The sequence below is a fragment of the Centropristis striata genome, chromosome 11 (genome assembly GCF_030273125.1).
Source record: "Centropristis striata isolate RG_2023a ecotype Rhode Island chromosome 11, C.striata_1.0, whole genome shotgun sequence".
In the NCBI taxonomy this organism is placed as follows: Eukaryota; Metazoa; Chordata; class Actinopteri; order Perciformes; family Serranidae; genus Centropristis; species Centropristis striata.
Genome location: NC_081527.1, coordinates 25630435 through 25641308, shown reverse-complemented (window position 1 = coordinate 25641308; position 10874 = coordinate 25630435). Strand labels below are relative to the sequence as shown.

At 39.8% G+C, this 10874-nt stretch overlaps 1 protein-coding gene across 1 annotated transcript in view; it reads right to left on the bottom strand.

The window, feature by feature from the left end:
* Positions 1-10874, bottom strand: part of tmeff1a (transmembrane protein with EGF-like and two follistatin-like domains 1a) — a 128343-nt gene that overhangs the window by 46942 nt on the left and 70527 nt on the right. The gene's annotated exons all lie outside the window — the stretch shown is intronic.

Sequence of the window (10874 nt, the reverse complement as noted above, 5' to 3'; positions counted from 1 at the left end):
GAGCCGGGTTCGAATCCGGCCTGAGCTCCCTTTGCCGGATGTCCTCCCCTCTGTCACCCCCTTTCTATCTGTCTCTCGCTTTCAATAAAGCATGTAAAATGCCCAAAAAAATAATCTTTAAAAAACAAAACAAACGGTGCAATCAGGCTGGATTCTTATGTATTCAGACGAAATCATGCAGCTTCTCCAGAACCTCTTTCAGCTCAGACAGCTCAGGGTGGACAGACTCAGATCTGGCTCTAGACCACACTGAACAGCTCTGATTTAGGAAATCCCAAGTGTGCTCTTATATCAAAAGTGGAACATAACAGGAAATTACAGGACATTAAAGTTTAGTTACACACACTGTAAAACCAACTTGTTGTTTCAACTAAAATATTTGAGTGTCTATGCTGCGAAAGAATTTTATGTCAAGACAACGAAGACAATGGAGTTAACTCAGAGTAATCTTGCTATTTGACTCAGTATTTTAAGTTAAAATGACTTTTTGCACAAATCTTTGTTGTATTGAAAAGGAAAAATGAGTTATAATGACAAACAAGCAGCATTGGGTTTTACAGTGCAGAAATAATGATACACAAACCTGCAAACTAAAAAGACAAGACAAGGCGTTGTCTTTTTCAGTGTTGCTCTGATTTTTGGATTTGTCTGTCACCTTTGGCATCTGTATCTGTTTTCGATACATAAAATAAATCCCTCACAAGGCTGCAATTCAAATCTACCTGGTCGTCAAGTGTTTTTCTTTAAAGATTTTCTACGACAGTTTCCCCTCAGAAACAACAAAATGTGGCGTTTGTACAGGCAGTTAAATAAGACTCATATTTACATTTTAAAAATTCCTTCTGCTGCTGCCATCTTGCTGGCGTAGTAGTAATGATTGACGGTGATGTGGAGTTTAAATGGTGGATGTGACAGGTGGGGGAGCTGAATGGATGCGTGTGAAAACAAAAGTAAGCGACTTTATCTGTAACTTGCTTTTTTTATGTAACTTCAGTGGCTCACATCACCTTCCTAACTACTTTATTTCTGGAATTTGTCATAAATTTCCTTTTTAAACTGTTTTTAAGACCAGTAGTTCTCAACCTTTTTGAGTCGCGACCCCCAATTTAACATCCATGTTGTCCGCGACCCCCGTTCACTGAACAGAAAAAGAAACAAAATGACCAAAAAAAGGAAACAAAGTGACCAAAAAGACACAAAATTACCAAAAAAGACACAAAATGACCCAAAAAAAGAAACAAAATGACCAAAAAGACACAGAATTACCAAAAAAGACACAAAATAACCCAAAAAAGAAACAAAATCACCAAAAAAAGACACAAAATCACCAAAAAAAGGAAACAAAATCACCAAAAAATCATCCTTGCTTGTGTTGTATTAACTCTCATTTGTACGTCGCTTTGGATAAAATCGTCTGCTTAATGACACTGTAGAATTGTAGAATTGTAGAGTCTGGTACTCAACGAAACACTTGCACAACACAAAATTACATTTTCTTGAAGCTGCTTTAAATTGTAACAAAATTACTTAAAACTGACCCGAACACCGGTTTCCTGAGTGTCCAGCGTTTGTTGGACAGTCAACTGTCCGTCTTTCTCCCCGCTGGACTGTAGAGCTCGTTATTCTACATCCAGTTTCAAATGAACATATCTGTTGTTTGCAGAGATGCATTTTTTCTCTCTGTCTTCTGTGTAAATAATCATTTCACAGTTTCTTTGCTTGTGTATGCATTATTCTGTGGCTTCCCTTCAGCTAACTGGTTGAAGCAAAGGAATGTTGCAGAAAATAAAACATAAAACAGCATTTTCTTTACTTTAAATAGAGCAGAACCAACTAAAAATAGGCTCGATGGAAAACAGCAGTGAGGCTGCAGGTTATTTATACAAAATGTACTCTGGTTTTTAAACCCTGTTTATTTTATTCTGTTGAATGTGACGGAGCAGAAAGTTTGCAGCTTTATGGGGAGATGATTTCTGATGATTAACCACATCTTTGGCACAGGATGCTAAAGTCACTGGACCGACTGTTGGTTAACAGGAAATAAAACCACAAACTGTCTGATATTTATCTTCTCATCTCACTCACTGAAAAGAAGAAAATGTTGGACTATTCAGCACCAGTGCATATATTATTAGCAACCTGGTCTCACAGGAATCCGTGGAATAGCCACGGATTTCGCTTAACTCAAAATCCGTGGAATAGCCACGGAATCACTCAAATTTCCTTGAAACTGACACAGATTTCGCTACAATGCAAGTTAATGAAAGTCATATCCCGTGGCTATTCCAACATACAAAGTGATTATGTACATTCACTGAGTGAATATTTAGAAAATAAAACATATATTTCTCGCTAGAAATGTGATCAAAATCCATTTTTATGCAGAAACTAAGTCAAAATATTGATTTTTCACGAAAAATGAGAGAACTGTCCGCCATGTTTTTTATTCTGACCGCTGGGACCTTGAAAGTCACGTGACTTGGAACAAACCAATAGCCAGGGGATATGACTGTCAATTTTGTTTCCCTTTTTTGGTAATTTTGTGTGTTTTATTGGTCATTTTGTGTCTTTTCTGGTCATTTTGTGTCTCTTTTGGTCATTTTGTGTCTTTTTTGATCATTTTGTGGTCAATTTGTGTCTTTTTTGGTAATTTTGTTTCTTTTTTGGGTCATTTCGTGTCTTTTCTGGTCATTTTGTGTCTCTTTTGGTCATTGTGTGGTCAATTTGTGTCTTTTTTGGTCATTTTGTGTCTTTTTTGATCATTTTGTGGTCAATTTGTGTCTTTTTTGGTCATTTTGTTTCCTTTTTTTGGTCATTTTGTGTCTTTTTTAGTCAATTTGTGTCTTTTTGGTAATTTTGTGTCTTTTTTTGGTCATTTTGAGACCAGGTTCATTATTAGTCTGCAGAAATTCATGCTCTAAATTTCATATTTTTCCTGAAAAGTCTGTTTAATATCAAACACCAGATGAAGAAACAGCCTGTTTGTGCTGCAGCAGGTGTGAATAAACGTCCTGCAGCTCTGCAGCTCCATCAGGAAATGGACTCTGACAGTATAAATCTTGGCGCAGCAACCTTGAATTAAGAAATGGACGCAGTGTTTGGAGGTTCTGGCACGCCTCCGCTGCATTAAGAAATGGACACCGGCTGCTTTGTTCAATTAAATTTCACCTTTAGCTGCTGCACTTCTTTACAAAGTCATGATGAGATTGTTTTTCATGGAAAGGAGGCAGAAATGGGCCGAGAGTGAGCCGAGATATTGATGATTCTGTCAGCGTGGTATTGACTAAACGTTAAGAGTTGGTTTCAAACAGCAGGTGAAAGTCTGCTTTCACCTCTTAAAAAGAGACAAACCTCTTCCTGGGTGTGGATAATGCTCATTTACAAATGAGAAAATCGTTTAAAGATTCAAACTCTTCTTCTGTATCTTTGAAAATGTCTGAAGTAAGGATGTGGAGCGTGCTTGATGTTCTGTATGAAATGTACAAGTTAGTGAACATGTCTGTGTTTGTTCTTCTTTAATGGGAAGAAAGTCAACACATATATCAGATATCTAAGACATTTATAAAGTTGTATTGATCCTCTGGAGGGAAATCTATTAACACAGCAGCACAAACAGACCTGAGAGGTGAGATCAGGATACACAGAGGCAGAAGAGGTTACAAATAGATAAAGTTAGGACTGAGGAAAGAAGTAAAAAAGACAGGAGGTAGTGTTGAATGCGAAATGAGCACTAAAATTCAATCAACATAATCGACAGCACTCGATTATGAGCATTTTTCTGTGGTCAGCATGTGGATCCAGGGTATATTTTCTTAAAGAAGAGGATCGGGCCCAGGTAGGAGGAAAATATAATGATAGGAGGACATTTTTTTCATTATGCAGTTTGAGAAAAAAAGTCAAAATGACAATGACAAGGTAACTTTTTTGTGTTGGTAAAGTTGTAAAGATATACACAGATTCAATAAGTCATCAGAGGAACATTATTCTATCAAATAGTTACTGCAGCTACAACCTGATTTTCATAAAATGAACAATAAGCACAATATTTAAGGTGTAGTAGATCTAAAATCCCCGACACAACTATTTGTTTGGGAAAATCTGTTTTTATGTCATTTATGTGATTTTTTAAGACTTATATCAGACGTATTGTGGAAAATCAAGTTGTAGCTTGCAGGCTACTTTACCAAACTCAAAAAGTTGACTTTATTTTCAACAATTCAACTTTTTTTTTTTCTGGAAGTGCATGATGAACATTTTTTTCCTCCTGCCTTCTTATCCCTACCTGCTGTGTGTTACCTGCAGACTGAACAGCCAGAGGCTAGTGGTGTGTGGAAGCCTTTACTCTGAGTATATAGTGTTTCAACTAGGGGGAAAGTGTCAAACGGGAAAGTCTCAGGCCACACCCTCTCTAAAGTCCTCTCACTCTGCCTGTCTCCACTATAGTCTAGACGGATTTCAGAATAAAGGCCTCCTATAAGAAATGAGGAGCATTTATGGGTACAAGTCAGGAACCGGCCTACCTTACATATCTCAAGGGTGCTGAGTCCAAAAAAAAAATGGTTCCCAAGCAAAATTTTGAGTTTTTGACCTTCTAATTTGTATATCAAATGGCCACCAAATTGCCCTTATTATGCACAGAGTCTCTGCTGATCATAAACATAGTGATTGTGAATTAACAGCATCACTAACTGTGCACAGAGTGTCTGGTGCTTGTTGTAAACAAACAGAGATCGCTACGTGAACACCTCCTGCAGCAGCAGCACATACACACTGTACTGCTACAGAGCTAACTGTTAGCCTGTTAGCACATACACACTGTACTGCTACAGAGCTAACTGTTAGCCTGTTAGCACATACACACTGTACTGCTACAGAGCTAACTGTAGCTAACTGCCGCTAAGTTAGGAAGAGTAAGAAGGAGTCGCTGGATTTGTCTCCAGTCGCTTTCTTGAAAAATAGTCACTAAGGGGGTCTGAAAAGTTGCTAAATTTAGCAACAAAGTTGCTAAGTTGGGAACACTGCTTCGCCGGCTTTTACAAATGGCGTGTTGTTGTTGTTGTGTAGAGCAGTAGTTCTCAACCTTTTTGAGTCGCGACCCCCAATTTAACATGCATGTTGTCCGTGACCCCCACTCACTGAACACAATCTCACACGCACAGTTCAGATCACCCAAAAAAGAAACAAATGACCAAAAAAAGGAAACAAAATGACCAAAAAAGACACAAATTGACCACAAAATGATCAAAAAAGACACAAAATTACCCAAAAAAGAAACAAAATGACCAAAAAAAAAGACACAAAATGACTAAAAAAAGACACAAATTGACCACAAAATGATCGAAAAATACACAAAATTACCTAAAAAGACACAAAATGATCAAAAAAAGACACAAAATGACCCCACAAAGACCAAAAAAAAGACATTAAATTACTAAAAAGACTAAAACACATGAACACTTTAACACAGTGGAGACAGAGCTGACTTCCAAAATGATTTGGCGACCCCCAGAAATCATCTCGCGACCCCAATTGGGATCCCGACCCCAAGGTTGAGAATAACTGATTTAGAGTACTACGTCACATCCTGCTTAGCGATCTATCCAATCAGTAACCAGGCTGTTTTCAGGGGAGAAAAAAGTCCCTGCTCTTCAACAGGGACAAAAAAAGTCCTGACAAAAGCCGGCTCTGGACTGCTCGTATTCAGATTGTGGCGTTTAGGCGAGTGAGACCCGCCTCATTCAGGGTATTGCCCGGTAGTGGAAACAACCCTTATTTAAACTATTTCACTTGAATTCTTTGACAAAATGCTCCATAAAGATAAGTGTTTTTTTGATGTAGTTTAGTTACAAGAAGGAAGGGATTAAGGACTGTTAGGCTATATATGTAGGGATGTAAGAAGGAAGGAGAGCAGAAGAAGAAGAGGAGGTATGAAGGTAAGACGCAGGGCAGAAAGAAAGGTTGGAGGGTAGGAAGAAAGGAGGTAGATATAAAATTAGGTAGGAAGGCCCAAAGGTGGGAAGAAAGAAGGAGAGGAAGATGTGATGCAGGTAGAAGATTTATAGAAGATACTGAAGTTTTCCCATGCTCTAAATTGAATTCCATCCAGCTGATAAAAACAAGCTGCAGCTCTGAGAAAAATTCTGTCTGATCAATAATCTTCAGAGAGTCGATGAATTAAAAAGCGGCTCAGACTCTGTGAATCATTTTCAAACAGCTGCTTCATGTTTCCAGCAGAGCTGCTGAGATCAGATGGAAACATCACTCCATATATCTCCATGAGAGAATATCTGAGTGTTTGTCCCATCAGCTGACCCTCCAGCAGTCAATAAAAGCTGCGGAGGGAAGAAAACATGGCCGACCCTGTGTTAAATGAAGCGCTGCAGCTCTGTTCCTGCTGCTGCAGCCTCATCATCGGCTCCTCGTCCCGCTCTCTGTGGCTCTTTGGTGATCTTGACGGAGATGAAGTTATTACCCTTAAACTTGTGTTGGAGGAGCAGAGATATAGAGTGGCCTGCAGCAGAGAGCATGCTTCACTCAGGAGAAGTGTTCTCTCTTTACCCTCTGTGCTTCCTGTAACCTGAACATGTTGGGACTCAACTGTTCTTCACCAGTATAAGAATGAATGAAAATCAATAACAAAACCACATCTGACTTTAATGTCCAACAACTTCACCAGCTTTCCAAACAGTAAAGCTGCACCCACACTGCAAAAAAGCCAACTTGTATTTTTTGGCCTAAAACAGTGATTTAAGTTGGTAAAACTTGGAAATATAAATTATTGACATTTAGGATGTAAGTTAGCACAACAAAGGAAGCCAGTTGTCTGCTCAAAAACAAGTTGGTGAGTTGTTGTTACTTATATCTTTAAGTTGGGGTTCAAAACAAGGGACAATAGTTCTGCTAACTCTTCTCTCTAACTCTTCTTTGTTGTGAAATTCGGTCATTAGCGAAAGCTAGCGGCTAACTGATGCTAGCGGCGCTGCTTGTTACAGCTACAAGAGTAGCCATTAGCGTATCAATGCTAACTCAAAATTGTGGTCACAACATTAGCTGACATTTCATAGCGGCGTTACAATCGTGCCAATTCAGCACATTGCAGAAGTTAGCACAAGTAAGGATTAAAAGTTATTACAATGTAAAATCATAAGTTAGTACTTAGTTATAAGTTTGACAAAAATCTGAATTCAGAGTTGAGCAAACTCAAAGACAAAACTTAAAATATTTAGTTTAATAGTCCAACTTAAAATTTTCTCGAAGTTTGTTGCCTTGAAATTTTGAGCTTTTCAACTTTTCTTTTTTTGCAGTGCAATGATTATTTTTTCAATTAATAAAGAAACAAAATGGGCTATATATCGATATAAAAGATATATCGATATATTTTTAAATGTGATATGGAATTAGACCATATTGCATATATTAATATAGTTCAAATTTACACTGTGATCATTTATTTAAGATACCCTATTTCCTCAATTTAAAGGCGGGCCCCTATTAATGACCGGCCTCATTTTGTAACCGGGTGTAAAAACAATTTGTAGTAAATAAAAGCCGGCCTCTTTTATAAGCCGGGTGTCTTACCGGTGTTATGTCAAAGTCTGTTCCCCGTCGATATGTGTCCCCCTTACCTTAACCTGCACCACCCTGACCCCTGACCCCAACCAGTCCTCCTTTAAGTTGTTAACATGACCCCAAGTTTACCTGAACCCCAAACAGTTCTCTCTACAAGGCCTAACCTTAAACTGAAATCCTAACTCCAACCAGGAAGATCTACGGAGAACACCGTTCAGGAAACATCATTTGACGGGAACAGATTTCTGTATTTAGAAGTTTGTCCTCACGAGTTAGTACTGTAGGTAAATATGGTTGTTTCTCCTGCTGTCCTAGTCATTCTCTGTAAAGTCCAGCTGTTTACACACGTTCTTCTGGGCTTTTTACTAGTTTAGACATTTTAAATCCTGTTAAAATGAACATTCAGCTGTTCATTGTTTGTTTACATCCCAGTACTTCCAATATGGCCGACACCCGGGTAACTGGCTACAATGCGCTGTTACATTACATTACATGTCATTTAGCAGACGCTTTTGTCCAAAGCGACTTACAATAAGTGCATTCAACCTGAAGGTACTAGACATAGACCATAGGAATCGAGTAAGTACATAACTTTAAGAGCTAACTGTCATTGCTAAGGAGTGCTATATGTTAAAGAAGAAAAGAAGAGAAAAGAATAAGAACTTTTTTTTTTTTTTTTTTTAAATATATATATCTGTTAGGTGACCATGACTTAACCGAGGTATTGTTGGAAGAGGTAGGTCTTCAGCCTGCGGCGGAAGATGTACAGGCTGTCTGAGGTCCTGATGTTGGTGGGGAGCTCGTTCCACCATTTGGGAGCCAAGACAGAGAAAAGTCTGGAAGTGGTTTTGAGGCGAGTTGACCCACGCAGGGTGGGAGTCACCAGCTGTTTGGCTGATGCAGAGCGGAGAGGACGGGCAGGAGTGTAGAGTTTGACAAGGTCCTGGATGTAAGTAGGACCTGAACCGTTAGCAGCAGAGTACGCCAGAGCTAGAGTCTTGAAGCGTATCCGCGCAGCCACAGGTAGCCAGTGGAGGGAGCGGAGGAGGGGTGTTGTGTGTGAAAATTTGGGAAGATTGAAGACCAATCGAGCAGCTGCATTCTGGATGAAAACACTGTGTTTTGCACGCTGTGTAAAACACTCTAAAAAGTGCCGGTCAGAGCTGCTCTGATTTTCTTTTTTTAATAAAAACCTCCTTCCAATAATAGCCTGCCCCTATTATTAGCTGGGTCCCAAACTGATTTTTTATTAATAGAAGCCCCGGCTACTATTTGAGGAAATACGGTATTTCTTTATTTAAATGTGCACTTTATGGAGCTTTGATTAAATTACGTTGATTCTGTATCGGATGTCCTGTCTGGTGCGATCTGCTCTGTTGAGCTTGACGCGGTTTAACGGCTCGCATAGAAAATAGAAATGCTACGGATTGCTCCCGCAGCGGAGCGGAGAGCCGCGGCTGGGACGCTGCTGAGACGCCCGGTGGAAATGGTGTCATTAATTAGCGTGGCAGCGATCAGCAATGGTGCAGCCGGCTTGACACATCATCGTGTCCCAAGAAGTTCAGGTTACAGGACTTACAGTCTTAGTCTAGACGGATTTCAGAATAAAGGCCTCCTATAAGAAGTGAGGAGCATTTATGGGTACAAGTCGGGAACCAGCCTACCTTACATATCTCAAGGGTGCTGAGTCCAAAAAAATTGGTTCCCAAGCGAAATTTTGAGTTTTTGACCTTCTAATTTGTATATCAAATGGCCAATTGCCCATTTTGCACAGTGATTGGACCATTTCCCCTTAGTTTTTTTGTAAGTGGGCAATCAAAAATGAGGAAATTAAGTTTCTGGATCTATAGTCTAGGGTCAGAGCAAGGATATAGTGGAGGCTCAGTGTCTTTTTCATGTATATTTATGTATGCAAAATACCAACTGGAACATTTAAAATTTATTGAATATTTATGTCGGCCTTAATAATAACACACAAATAATGCTTAATTTCACCTTAAAAGTTGGTATTTTGCATATATATGCAAATGAGAAGGTCAAACACTCAAAATTTCGCTTGGGAACCATTTTTTTTTGATTCAGCACCCTTGAAATAAGTAAAGTAGGCCGGTTCCTGACTTGTACCCATAAATGCTCCTCACTTTCACTTTTTGGACAATTCCGTCTAGACTATCTTCATTTATTCCAGCTGAATGAAGCGTGCTCTCTGCTGCAGGCCGCCCGGTCTCTCTGCTCCTCCAACAGGAGTTGAACAGACTAGTAACTCTGTCCTGAGGAGGTTCAGACCCTGAGCTCTGCAGCTGACCTGTGATCAGACCCCTGCTGCCTGCTCTAACCTCCACGTCGCTCTGAGAGCAGCCACACCACTGCCTCTCTCCTGCTCGGGGGAAACTCAGGCCGTCGCCTCGCTCACCACCGCCGAACGCTACAATTACAGGAAGCATAAATCTCAGGGAGAGGAAATTGCAGGAGGACAGGAGGAGCGAGGCGAGCCGAGTGTCCCCGGCGTGGCGGGTAATAAGAGCAGAGCAGCGAGCCGAGCCTCCTGGGAAATCAGGCCACTGCCCTGCAGATCGAGTTGACCGCCACCAACGGTGCCGCTGCTGCACGTTTCCCCAACACATTTCTCAGGAGCGGGATGAGAATATGAACCCTGAGCGGCCCACGGAGACGTCTGAGTCCAGAGAGTCCTCCGGCTGTTTGATGAGCGCTTTGTTTGTGCCTCAGCTCTGATTTATGGCTGCTGTGCAACAATAAACCTGCAGGTCTGAGGAAATAAACTCTGCCTCACTGGACGTCTCACTGCTTTTAGTTAAATATTCCAGCTTTGTGTGTGTGTGTGTGTGTGTGTGTGTGTGTGTGTGTGTGTGTGTCTGTGTCTTTATGTAGGTCTTATTGTCTATATAATCTCCACTATATTTTGGATGCATCCCTTTGCATACAGGCTGCTTTTCTTTTCATTTTTCTTTTCTTTTCTTTACATATTACATGTTTATTGTTCTGTGTTTTTTTTGTTTAAATTATCTAACACTTCTAATATCTAAAGTTTTTTTTTTAAATCTTGGTAAGAACCAAATAATCATCAGGTCACTCTGCTCGGGCCAGTTCATCAATGCTGGCAGCTTTAATTGATCTTGTTTTAAGAGTTAATTCTTATTTTAAGTGTAGAACATGCTTATTTCTAGATTTACCATTTTAATTTAAGAAATCTTGTCAAGTCCATGCCGCAAGATAATTTCCCTCACATTTAGTGTTTTATCTTTTTTGCAAATATTCCAGCTTTGTGTGTGTGTCTGTGTCGTTAT